Source organism: Nicotiana attenuata, chromosome 9 (genome assembly GCF_001879085.1).
Source record: "Nicotiana attenuata strain UT chromosome 9, NIATTr2, whole genome shotgun sequence".
Lineage (NCBI taxonomy): Eukaryota > Viridiplantae > Streptophyta > Magnoliopsida > Solanales > Solanaceae > Nicotiana > Nicotiana attenuata.
The window spans coordinates 13,877,341-13,891,901 of NC_031997.1; the positions used below are offsets into that span (position 1 = coordinate 13,877,341).

The 14,561-nt window shown below is 39.0% G+C and overlaps 1 protein-coding gene across 2 annotated transcripts in view; it reads left to right on the plus strand.

Annotated features, from left to right (window-relative positions):
• LOC109232074 (scarecrow-like transcription factor PAT1) overlaps positions 13,887-14,561 on the plus strand; it is a 3,407-nt gene continuing 2,732 nt past the window's right edge. For both annotated transcript variants that reach the window (XM_019397737.1, XM_019397736.1), the window contains exon 1: positions 13,887-14,012. The gene's annotated coding sequence lies outside the window, so the exon portion shown is untranslated. The remainder of the gene's footprint in view (positions 14,013-14,561) is intronic.

Genomic DNA, 14,561 nt, shown 5'->3' on the forward strand with positions numbered 1-14,561 from the left:
CCAACTGGGCTCCAAAATATCCAACCTCACAAACCGATTGGCCAAGGCCTGAACATCAACTGCAAGAGGTCTCTCCCCAATAGGAATATATGCCAAATTGCCCATGCTCACCGCCTTCCTACTCAAGGCATCGGCCACTACATTGGCCTTTCCCGGATGGTACAAGATAGTAATATCATAGTCCTTTAGCAGCTCTAACCATCTCCGCTGCCTCAAATTGAGATTCTTCTACTTGAACAAGTGCTGGAGGCTACGATGATCGGTAAACACCTCACAAGACACACCATAGAGATAATGCCTCCAAATCTTCAACGCGTGGACAATGGCAGCCAACTCCAAATCATGAACAGGGTAGTTCTTCTCATGGGGCTTCAACCGATGAGAGGCATAAGCAATCACTCTACCCTCCTGCATCAACACACACCCGATGCCGACCCGAGAAGAATCACAATATACTGTATAAGAACCTGAAGCTGATGGCAAAACTAACACTGGAGTTGTGGTCAAGGCAGCCTTGAGCTTCTGAAAGCTCGCCTCACACTCATCTGACCACCTGAAAGGAGTACCTTTTGATGTCAATTTTGTCAAGGGTGATGCAATAGATGAAATCCCTTAACGAGCCGACGGTAATAACCCGTCAAACCAAGAAAGCTATGAATCTCTGTGGCTGAGGACGGTCTGGGCGAACTCTGAACCGCCTCTATCTTCTTCGGATCAACCTGAATAACCTCACTGGACACCACATGCCCCAAGAACGCAACTGAACCGAGCTAGAACTCACACTTGGAGAACTTTGTATAAAGCTTCTCCTCCCTCAACCGCTGCAACACAACTCTCAAATGCTCAACGTGCTCCTCCTGACTACGTGAGTACACCAGAATATCATCAACGAGTACAATAACAAATGAGTCGAGATAAGGCCGAAACACGTTGTTCATCAAATGCATGAACGCTGCTAGGGCATTGGTCAGCCCAAAAGACATCACAAGGAACTCATAATGACCATATCGGGTCCTAGAATCTATCTTAAGAATGTCCGACTCCCTGATCTTCAACTCGTGATACCTTGACCTGAGATCAATCTTGGAGAACACTCTCGCTCCCTGAAGCTGGTCAAATAAATCATCAATACGAGGTAAAGGATACTTGTTCTTAATTGTGACTTTGTTCAACTGCCTATAATCAATGCACATTCTCATCGTTCCATCCTTCTTCTTCACAAATAGAACACGCGCACCCCAAGGCGACATACTAGGCCGAATAAACCCCTTATCAAGGAGTTCCTAAAGCTGCTCCTTCAACTCCTTCAACTCCGCCGGTGCCATACGATATGGTGGAATAGATTGGGCTGACTGCCCGGCATCAAATCAATATCGAAGTCGATATCCCTGCCTGGCAGCATGCCCGGCAGGTCTGCAAGAAACACATCTGAAAAATCCCTTACTACCAGAACTGAATCAATGGAAGGAGTCTTTGAACTGACGTCCCTCACAAAGGCCAAATAAGAAAGACAACCCTTCCCAACCATCCGTTGGGCTTTCAAGAATGAAATCACCCTACTAGGAATATAATCCATTGAACCTCACCACTCAATCTGTGGTACCCCGGCATAGCCAATGTCACTGTCTTAGCATGACAGTCCAAAATAGTACGACACGGAGATAACCAATCCATGCCCAATATCACATCGAAATCAACCATACTAAGCAACAAAAGGTCCACTCGGGTATCCAAACCCCCAATAGTCACCACACACGACCGATATACGCGGTCTACAATAACAGTATCGCCCATCGGAGTAGATACACGAACAGATAAAACAAGAGACTCGCGGGGCATATCCAAATAATGAGCAAAATATGATGACACGTATGAAAAGGTGGAACCAGGATAAAATAATACAGAGGCATCTCTGTGGCAAACTGAGACAATACCTATGATCACAGCATTTGAAGCAATAACATCTGGTCTGGCTGGAAGTGCATAGAAACGGGCCTAACCACTACCTGATTGACCTCCCCCTCTAGGGCGACCACTAGCTGACTATCCTTCACCTCTAGCTGACTGGGTGGGTGGTGAAGTAACTAGTGCTGAAGTAGCTGGATGACTCCTCTGCTGAGGCGGAAGCCCATGACGACGAGGACACTGCCTCCACATATGCCCCAACTCTCTAAACTCATAACAACCCCCTGGTGCTGGAGACGGGGACTAAAGGGAACCCCTAGCACCGGGATGACTAGTAGAAGAACCTAGCATGGGCGAGCCCTGAACTGATGGAGCACGGGACGAACTCTGGGCTGGGAGGGCACTAAGTGATGAATTGCCCGGATGAGAACTGTGTGAACCATGGCCCGATGATGCCCCTCGGTGAACTTGGCGAGCTGACTGAGCATGTCTGAATGGACGACCTCTGTCGTGCTGAAACTGACCCCTATGAGGAGCACCACCAAAACTACCAGACCCACGAGGCCTCTTGGCCTCCCTTTCTACTCGTTCTTGACGGTGAATCGACTCTATGTCCCGAGCAGTGTCAACAACCTCCTCGAAAGAAGCACTAGATACCCTCTCTCTGGTCATAAGAATCCGTAATTGATACGAAAGGCCATCCACGAACCTCTTGATCCTCTCCCTATCTGTGAGAACCAACCAGATAGCATGACGGGCTAACTCAGAGAACCTCATCTCGTACTGCGTCACAGTCATATAATCCTAAAGCAACTGCTCGAACTGCCTGCGCAGCTCCTCTCTACGAGACTTTGGCACATACTTCTCCAGAAAGAGAACAGAGAACTGCTGCCAGGTGAGGGGCGCTGCACCAGTAGGCCTACGCCTCTCATAAGCCTCCCACCAAATAAAGGCAGCTCCAAAAAGCTGAAAAGTAGTAAATGAGACCCCACTGGTCTCCAGAATACCTGCCGTACGTAGAATCCTCTAACACTTGTCCAAGAAACCTTGGGCATCCTCGCCCTCTGTACCACTGAAAGTCGGAGGTTGAAGTCTACCAAACCTCTCCAATCTGCGCTTCTCGTCATCGGGCATGATTGGTACCACATAAACTGAGCAGCTGCAACCGGCTAGGCTGGCGGTGCCTCCGGTGTCTGTAGTCCCTGAACAACCTTCTTGGGTGTACGAGCGGCGGGAGTCTGAGTGCTTCCCCCGGCCTTATAAGTAGCGGCAGTAGAAGAAACAGCGACCGCCTGAGCAAGACTGGTGCACACGGTCAAGATCTGAGCCAAGGTCTCCCGAAGACTTGGAATAATAATAGGCACAGCCGGTGCCTGAGCTGGTCCTATTGGAGCGTCCACAATTGGGACCTGATCATGAACTGGGGCGGCTGGTGGATCTGCAGGTGCTGCTCTAGCTTCTGTACGGGCTACACCCCTGCCCCTACCACGACCTCGACCGTGACCTCGGCCTCTCGTGGCCCCAACTGGTGGTAATGGGGGTCGTCCGTCCTAACCGGTAGCAATTGTCCTCACTATCTATGAGAGAATAGAATAAAAATGATGTTTAGTTACCGGAATCAACAGATTCGCACGACAAGAATTCAAGAATGTAAAGTTTTCCTAAAGGTTCTGCAGCCTCTTGAAGATAAGTACAGACGTCTCCGTACCGATCCGCAAGACTCTACTAAACCCGCTCATGACTCGTGAGACCTATGTAACCTAGGCTCTGATACCAACTTGTCACAATCCCAAAATAAACCCGATCATGACGGCGCCTATCATGGAACTAGGCCAGCCGACACATTTCGAAAATAATTCAACATTTCATTTAAAGTTTAAATAACAACCATTTTCATACAAAAACTTCCATAAAAGGGATAAAGTTAAAACCAAAATGCAGAAATAAAAGCCCGACCTCGGGTGTCACTAAGTCATGAAAAAACACTACAACAGTTTCGAAATATAACAAGACTAAAATAGTTTGGAAATCAACTACTAATAACTACAGGGATATAGAGGGAGAAGAGCAAGGCTGCGATCGCCATGCAGCTACCTTGCCAACTCTGAAATATCCTCGGCGGATGAAGATCAACGCTCGCTAGCACGTCCAGCAATCCCTAGATCTGCACACAAGGTGCAGGGCGTAATGTGAGTACGACAACTCAGTAAGTAATGAAGGCAAATAGAGACTGAGCAGTAAGAAACACATAGAAACAACGTCATAAAAACTCAGTAAGCATAACATGCTTTCAAATCAGTATATGAGTCAAATCATCTCGTTAAAATCTAGTTTTTTAGTAAATATCGTATGAAGATGCTTTTCAACAGTTTCAACAGAAGTTCAATGCAATTTAGAGTAAAAGTGATGAAAATCGTAACGGCCCCGCAGGCAAAACATAGTTCGTAAACAGCCTCTCGGGCAGCATGGATCATAAACCGACCTCAGTCATAACATCACTCAGAATCAGCCCCTCGGGCGAACCTCACAGTCACTCGTAAATAGCCCCTCGGGCACAACATAAATCAAGAACAGCCCCTCGGGCACAACATCATATCACTCACACATGGTACCCGTGCTCACTAGGGGTGTGCAGACACCGGAGGGGCTCCTACAGCCCAACGGCTATAACAAGCCACCTCATTGCATAATAAATCAGGCCCTCGGCCTCTCATAATCACAAATCAATAGCAACATGTTGTGGCGCGCAGCCCGATCCCATAATAATCTCACAACACAGGCCCTCGGCCTCACTCAGTCAGAAACCTCTCAAGCCATTCGGGCTATCACTAAAACAGGGTGCTCAGCCCAAAATATCATTTTATGCATCAAAACGTAGTGATAAAGACTGAGTTATGAAATCAGTAAAATATAGCATGACTAAGTACAGATCTTAAGTCAAAATAGTGAGGAAATAATAATAATAATAATAATAATAATAATAATAATAATAATAATAATAATAATAATAATAATAATAAAAGGCCCCTAAGGGTCCAAACAGCTAGGCACGAGGCCCAAATATGGCTTTCAGCCCAAATCATAGAAATTTTTTCTAAAACACATAAGTATCACATAGTGTTCAGTCAAATACGCAACTTAAGAGTCGCTACGGGATGGACCGAGTCACAATCCCCAACGGTGCACGCCCACACGCTTGTCATCTAGCATGTGTGTCACCTCAAAGTAGTAAAACAATGTGAAATCTAGGGCTTCATACCCTCAGGACAAGATTTACAATCATTACTTACCTCGAACCAATCAAATCTCTACTCCGCGACGCCCTTGCCTCTGGAATCGGCCTCCAAACGTCCCAAATCTGACTAAAAGCAATACAATGCAATCAATATATGCCAATGAACCAATTCCATACGAAAAATTATCAAATTATACCAAAATCCTGAAATTCACCCAAACCGGACCCACGTCTTGGAATCCGACAAAAATCACAAAACTAGAAACTCCTTTCACTCCCAAGTCTATACATACCAAATTCATCGAAATCCAACCTCAAATGGTCCCTCAAATCCTCAAATCAAATCTCCAAACTCAAGCCCTAACCCCTTTGACTTCACCCCAAATTCCCTCTAATTTCATGATTAAACAGTGGGAAAATCATGATAAACACAAGTAATAGAGCCCAAGTAACTTACCTCACTAATATCTCTCGATTCCCTCCTGAAAATCACTGCCCAAAGCTAAAAAACAGACAACAATGGTGAAGAGTGGGCGAAAATTCGCGAAGGAACCCTTTTATACATTCTGCCCAGCATTTTCTGCTTCTGCGGTCCTTCTCTCGCACCTGTGCAACCGCTTCTGCGGTCCAATAAGCCGCACCTGCGATTTTCACTTTAACGCCCAGGACAGCATCTGCGCCCCAGGCACCACACCTGTGGTCCCGCAGATGCGTCCAACATACCACATCTGCGGTTTCTCCTCTTGGCCCTCAAGATCCGCATCTGCGCCCTCGCACCAGCGGTCCCAATCCGCAGGTGGAGAAATAACAAAAGCAGCAGCTTCAGCTGCACAAACTAAGTTCCAACTCTTTCGTTAACCATCCGAATTCATCCCGAGGCCTTCGGGACCTCAACCAAAAATACCAACAAGTCAAATATCACCATACAAACTTAGTCGAACCTTCGGAACACTCAAACAACATCAAAACACCAAATCACCCTCGGATTTAAGCCTAAGAACTTCTAAACTTCCGAATTCCGCAAACGATGCCGAAACCTACCAAATCACCTCCGAATGACGTGAAATTTTGCACACACATCACAAATGACACTACGGACCAATTCCAATTTTCAAAATTTCATTCCGACCCATATATCAAAGTTTCCACTACCGACCGAGAAACGTCAGATTTCCAATTTCGCCAATTCAAGCCTAAATCTACCACGGACCTCCAAATCACATTCCGGGCGCGCTCCCAAGTCCAAAATTACCTAACGAAGCTAACCAAACCATCAGAATCACATCCAAGATCATCTACACATAAGTCAACATCCAGTTGACTTTTCCAACTTAAGCCTACTCAAAAGAGACTAAGTGTCTCAATTCAATCCAAAACCACTCCGAACCCGAACCAACCAACACGATACGATGAAATACAGCTGAAAAACACATAAAGAAGCAGAAATGGGGGAAAGGTGGTTGTAATTCATGAAACGAACGGCCGGTCGTTACAAACACACACATTTGATTTCCGTTTCAGCAAAAACAACCAAGTTATTCTGGAGAAATCATCTATCAAAGTTAGAAAGTATCTATTTCCATCAAAAGTTGATACTCTATAAAGTCCCCATACATCAACATGTTGCAAATCAAAACAATGAGTACTTTTAATATTGCTACTAAGAAATGGAAGTCTAGTATGCTTAGCTAAGGGACATACATGATACTCGTTCACTATATTAACACGGTTGTCATGTTTTATTGTAATTAACTTCTTCAGAATTACAGAGGAGATATGTCCGAATCTCTTGTGCCATAGACTGATATCAACTTCCCCCTTATTCTTCTTTTTATTCTCTGTACTCTTCATGCCTGCTTCTATAGTTTTAGATCTATTAACTGCCAAAGCTCTCTCAGTGTGATTTTCAGCTGCCTATGGCATTAAGATGTACAACCCTTCCTTCTCTTTACCAATCTCCTTCACCTTCCCATTGTAGAGATTCTGAAATAGACAACAGTCAGGATAAAATACAACACAACACTGCAAGTCTCTAGTTACCTTTAACACTGATAGCAGATTGTATCTGAATTGTGGAACATGTAGAACATTCCTAGCTAATTATGCTCCTTGTTGAGATTGGACAAGTACCAGTAAGAGTAACAAAAGCCACATCTCCATTAGGTAAATGTACCATTCTAGGATTATTAGGTTTGACTTTTCTGTTTTAGATAATGTCCTAAGGTCATATACCATATGGTTTGTAGCCCCTGTGTCAATTATCCATACTTGAGGAGGTTTATTGGCAGTGTTTACTAGGAAAGCATTACTAGTACCTGTTGAACTTGTCATGTTTGCAAAAGCATGTGTCACTGAACTTTTATTTAACATGTGCAGTATTTGCTCATACTGCTCCTTGGCGAAGGAGTAGGCTACAGGCTGTTGAATATTACTACTAGAGCTTGAAGATTGCCTTTGCATCATTGTTTGTGGTTGAGCCTGCATCTCCAGATTCTGCACTTGTGAAAATGTTTGAGGCTGCAAGAAGCTACCAATGATTTTTCAGCAATTTTTTATTGTGGCCTTTCTTCCTACAGAACTCACAAAATTCATTGTTGTTTCTCCTTAGCTTCTAACAGTTTCCAGACTGTTGAAAATTATTGGAATGAAAGTTTTTTGGTTGAAAGGTTGGTTGAAAACCACCAGACCTTTGTAGTAAGCAATGCAGTTGACTCATAGTTTTCAGGTGAAACAATAGATTGTAAACCTAGATTCACTGTTGTAGCAGCTACAGATTTTTGGCTCTCTTCACTCATGATATAGAGTATTCCTTATTAACTGAGGGCAAGGGATACATCATTAAAATTTGACTCCTAGCATGGGAATAGGACTCATTTAATCCCATAAGAAATTGATATGATTTCTGCCTCATCATATGATTCCATAGTCCCTGGAGTTTCCAAAGTCACACGGAGCTGGAACTAATGCTTCAAATTCATCCCAAAGGTTTTTCAATTTTGTGTAATACTCAAAAACAGAAGATGTACCTTGATAAAATGTTGCAATTTCTTTATGCAGGTTAAATGATCGAAAGCCATCCACCTTGTTGAACTTCTCAAGAAGGTCTTCCCAGACTGCAGGTGCATCAGATCCGTACACCACTCCTTCAATCAATTGTGGAGTTACAACATTCATCAACCACGAAAGTACTATTGCATTGCACATTTCCCATTGCTCCCACAGATTTTCATGAACCCTCTCCTTTTTTCATGTTCCTTTACAAGCCCTAACTTGTTCATCCCACGCAGAGCAGTTCTCATTGAGCGATTCCACAGAGTATAATTGGTCGTACCAATCAATTGAAAGGAAATGAGTTGTGCTCCACTCGTATCTGCAGGTTCGAGATACAAGGGATGATTGGGAGGCAAATCAACTCCAAATTCATCGCGAGCTTAAGTGTCAACACCAGATCCACCTATTTCTGTAGCTCCATTACCAATTACTCCAACATTTACACCGAAATTAGTAGGTGTGTCTCATATGGCTACTCTGCTTCAACTGCGTGAATTTTTCGAGAAATTGATTCCTTAATCGCCGAGCTCAATTACTATGTACCAGCTTCCTCAATTTGTTTGATCAAATGAGACTAGAGATCCTTAGACTGATGGCTATGATACCATGCTAGAATTGTGGATTGGAAATGAGAAAACATGCAGAGAGAGGAAGGCAACAATGGAGAGAAATTTTTTCTGTATTCAATCCATATGTACAGCGGTGTATTTATAGAAGCTACAGTATATTAACTAACTAATTAACTAACCTCTCTAATAACCTTGTAACCAACTTAGGATAAATAGACTAATCTACTCTTAACTATCTAAACTTACTTCAAGTTACACCTTTATTCTCAACAGCATGCCAGTTGTACTCAGTGGCAGATCTACCTTGGTCTAGGATTGACCCCCCTTAACCAAAAATTATACTAGGTAGATAGATAAATTATTTTGTTAATGTATATATATATATTATACGTTAAATCTTTTTGATTTCTTGATTTACTACTTTATATTTTAACTTTCTTTAATGAAATCCTGAATCCGTCATGGCCTGTACTGGAAGGCACTTCCTATGTGTGGGTCACAATCAATAACGCAAAACACATTTGCCCGTCAAAATTTTACGTAATTATATTTGTTGATCGTACCTTTGAATTCTGCTATTAGCTTTCCTCCAGCTAGAATCCAGTCAATTATATATCAAGTTACACAAGTTGCTTTCATCAAGCTCTTTCTTAAATAAAGTTTTAAACTTTCCCTTTCAGGCCTTCTGATTTTTGAGAGAGAGAAGACTTGTATTTCAACGTTAATGACGCAAAAGAGTCTTCCATTTGCTATGTCATTGTTCCTTGAAAAATTGGAGGTCAACATCCTTGCTGTCACTTAACAAATTGTGCACCTAGTTGAATTAATAGTTGGACTAGAAAATCTTTTGGGTAAGCAAAGACAAATGAGAAGAAATTTCTGATTGGGAATGCATTTTTCTTAAATTAATGAGCCCTATGCGTCTCCGATCATAATAAGTTGGGTTAGGGGTTCAAATACCAAATTATGGTTAAACCAAAATATTTATAATTGTAGAATTTTATCTTTTACCTGTCATGTTAAGATTGGCTAAGGTGACCATCATAAGGTTAAAAGGGATTGGTAATCATTAGACAGACAAGTAACTCATAATTAATGTGGCTAGCAACTTGGTTTAGAGTTGTGTTGTAATCAAAATGTTAGTGTCCCACTTGGATGAGTTTGTACAATTATTAAACTTTTTAGCACTTCCTTGCGTTGCATGTAGAAACAAAATGTGAGTTTTCACTTTTATTTTTCTTTGGCAAAATAAACTTGAAAATGTGGTCATGATCAATAGTAGTAGGGTTTGCACTTGATTTGCACCACGAACCAATAGGGACATAATTTGTATCACGAACCAATATGGACGCAGCTTATTAGGTTTTGGATAAGTCTCTCTGTATATATATACCAAAATAATAAGCTCCGCTCAGCGAACCAAAGAAGAACCATACTATTACCTAACTTGGTTTGGTAGTAGTGTTCTATTCTGGTCATTCAAAGCTTAGGGCTGCTAACTACTAAGTAGGAATAGTGAATACTGTTCATTTAAGGCTTTGTAAAGGCTACTGCTATTCCTTCAATGCTTCGAGTAACTTTAACCGTTAGTTACTTGATCTATTTTCACGTGCGAATAAACAAAACAGGAAAAGAAATGAAACGTGCCATGTGATCCAAAATATTTATTCCAACAGAAAAACTAGCCGTGAGGGGATCACGTGGCCTACCAAATAGCCATAAGTCCAAAATCAATTAATGTAAATTGTATTCATGAGATCTTTGCAGCTCGTATCTGTATATAGTGTGTACATATAGTTAAGAGTTATGAATCCAGAAGTTAAGTACAGCATTGTGCATTCATGCTCAATTGCTCATTACTCCATCCGTCCCCATTTATCCACTGTGTTTGACTAGACACTGTATTTAAGAAGGAAATTTAAAAAAAAAAAAAAAATTATTGTCTAAAATAAGTAATAAATATTTGTATGACTATAAATTATCTTATTAGAGATAAAATGAGAAGTTTAAAGTTAAATTATTTTTAAAAATAAATAAATATAATATTTGTTGTGGTAGGCTAAAAAAAGTATGACATATAAATTGTACCCGTGCTAAAATTTGGATTTGCCTCACTCGGACAGTCAATGTTATATTGTTGTATTGTCATTTTTTTTTTGGTTTTTCACCCGGTGTCCGGAACCCGCATTGGAGCCCGACTTTATCCAGATTCCCGCCGCGTAGGGCCCCATTCGGGAGAAGCGCTCCCCTACCAAGGATTTTTCCATACCCGGGGCACATTAACCCTATAGTTTTTCTTGTTTATTTAAGAAAGATTGATAGAATGTTACACTTACAATCTTAGTACAATTTGTGAGGGCATATTTAGAGGCGGACCTATGTTATATCGAGAAGGTCACTAATATCCGTAAAGTTCGGCAGAAATTTCATATATACATGTATATCTCTTTAGAAAATTGTGAGATATTTGTAGTTGACACCCTATTTACAAAATAGATTTTTTGAATCCAAAAGTGCACCTCCAACCTTTAAATTCTGGTTTCGCCTATGGGTATATTGCTGCAATATGTATGTTAAACAATCCAAACTAGTGGTGCTATTTTTAGCAAAAAAAAAAAAAACTAGTGGTGCTATAAACTAGTCAACTTTTCCGTAAGATTTCCTCCTCTTTCATGAAACAGGTGAGAAAAATTGAGAATAACCATAGTTTAAGTTTTTTTTTAAAGAAACTTGGTCTATAATCTTTAAATTGTGTCCCAATATATTAATTTAGAAAAGAAAGTTTGATCGCTGTCTACTTTTAAAGTTTCTTGTTGCCATCTCAAATGATATACGAGCCAATTAGTAAAATTTTACATTAGCATTATCGAAATTGACATTACAATGACAAGTTTATTATAGTGATGTATCATGTCTTATATATAATATTTTATTTCATGGCATCCTACAAAAAAGAGAATTAACTTTTTCTTTTTGTTTCTCTCATTAGTTTTTAATATAAGAGGCCTTAATTTTTATGTTCTTAACAAATGTTAAGACAACAATTATTTACGAATTTATTTGGTGCATATGCTTCTGATCTTATTGTTCTTTAATATATCTTAATAAAACGGAGATAATTTCCTACTTTTTCGAGTTGTGAACAAGGTTTATTTTGAAATGGCCATCGGTCTTTAACATTGTATCTACTATTTAATTTGACCAAAAAATAGAATATTAGCAGTCCATTTTAAATAGGAAAAAGGTGGAAGATAATTTGTGTATTGCAAAATTGGATGGGGTTGATATATCGTATTGTTCTTTCCTATAGACTTCTGTTTTTGTCCGTTTTCACTACGCTCCCTTGAGTCATTTTTTTGAGACTTCATTGTTATTATATATGAAAACCTCCTTTGTCATTCTTCTTTCTGTTCTTCTACTATTCTTATTCTTGTCGTGATCAGTATTTTAAAAAGGCATAGGCGAGAAGCGAAAATATTTATTTAATACGAAAAGAAGTGAAAGTCTTGAGGTACAAGACGCAAGCCCCATGAATATTTATATTCTAATATTTTATAAATTAATAAAATAAATATATAAATATAAAGTACATTAAAATTACACACACACACACACATATATATATATATATATATATATATATATATATATATATATATATATATATATATGGTACCATGTGCATGAACCATACAAAAGAATATATGTTAATGAAAGACGTAAAGATGCATTGCACCTATAATATGACTATGATAGAACACACTTAGAGCTATAAAAATGATATTCTAGTGACAATAAAATAAAGTTATTACTTAAAAACTAAAAACTTGATAACAAATTACAAGTACTCCTTGTATAAAATAAATAGCCAGAATAGAGTCATCAAAACAAAATCTAAACTAAAGCGATTTATACCAAAAGGAATTCTAAAATCAAAAATTAATAAAAGAATAAATTAAAGAATGTAAAAAAAAAAAAAAAAAAAAACTTGAAGAAAAATGCAAGCGTAGAAGCAAATTAAGAATTGGAGGACAAAACTCTTTGCTTTGTATTTTACACTTGCAGACAAAATCTACAGTGTATTTGTTACTTAATAGTAAATGATAAAGATAAAAGATTATGAAATTAGGATAAATAATTAGAAAAATATTTGATTTTAGATATTTTAAGTTTGAAAATTTACTATACGTTAATTTTTAAATATTAAAGTTTTAAAAAATTATTAAGATATTATGACTCAAATTTAGAAAAGTTCTTGGGGCTTATGCCTCAAATGAATGCCTAGAAAATTGGGACTTACGCATAGGCAAACGCCCTGAATATTGAGGCTTACGCCCCACAATACTTACGCCCACCAATACACTTCAATACATTGTTGGTATGTCTCGCTCCGGGGCTAGCCCAAAAAATACTTCTTAAAACACTGGTTATGACGAATACTACTTTTGTCTTTCTTCTTTTAACTGTCTATAATATGGCTTACTAACTTTGAAGATTCAGTATAATACGAAAATCTTGTTAAGCACAAGTTATATGGGTGCAAATTGCAATAGATGAAGCAAGAAAAACAAAACAAAAAAAAAAAAGAAATTAATCCATACCATGCGAGAATCTAGTACGAAAGGCTATAAATAAATTTCATAATAAAACATGGGTAAAAACAATTTTCATAAATCAATAACTCAAATCTATAATTATGGCAACATCCGAACCAATCTCAGAAGAAATTGAGCTGGTTTTGACTCTAAAAACACTGAAAAATTACTACATGATTTGTTTTGAGAACACTATGAAAACAAACATGAAGGTTGAAGTAGATACAGATTTTAAATCTGAGTAACTAAAATTGTTTTAATTTTAAATACAACTAACAGAGTAAGAGCAAGTAGTACCAATCAAATGGTAAATCCACCATTCAGTAGCACTTGCCCACTTGTTTTTCTATTTATCAACTTGCCCACTAATTGTTGATTAAGAGTAATTTAGGCCAGTAGAGTATTATTAATTAGAGAATAAACCTTAGTGGCATTCTTGTGAATTCTCATAACTTTGAGGGCTTTTTATTAACTTTTACCTATTTATAATACTTGAATTCACAGAAGGGGTTTTGTTCATAGTTCCTGTGCTTCCTCCCTCTCTCTCCACATTAAAACAGCACTTTGAGTTGTAGTAATAAGGAGAGAAAAGATCTTTTTAGAAGGGAAAAAAACAAAACAAAAAACAAAACAGAGCCTGGGACTCTTCAGTTTAAGGTTAGTGTACCAGCTACTGAATTGATTTGAACTGCAGTTACATTCTTGCATTTCAGTTCAGAATCTTTGTGTCTGCTTCTGTGCTCTGTTGTTCCATTTCAGTTTCCCTTCTTTTCTTTCTGCAATTGGATAAAAATGCAATTTTGCTATATTTGAGTAATTTTCAATTGAAACGTTAAAGTTGTCCATTCTTGCAATATTCCAAGTGTTTGTGGTTTCTTTTATGCTCTGTTGTAATATTTCAATTTCACTTCTTTTTCTTTCTGCGTTTTTGGATAAATATGCATTTTTCCTGAGAATTTTGAGGAATTTTTTAGAAAACCTTGAAGTCAGTTCATTCTTGCATTTCTATTCAAAATCCTTTTTGTTGCCTCTGTCATCTGTTGTACAAGTTGGAAGTTTCCCTTCCTTTCCCTCTGCAGTTGGATAAAGTCGCAATTTTTCTGGCAAAATGGAAGTATTAGTTTAGCTTGGTTCTTTGTCTGGTATTCTTCAGTTTAAGGTTAGTGTACCAACTACAGTTTGATAACTGCAGTTCTTTCCTCCCCC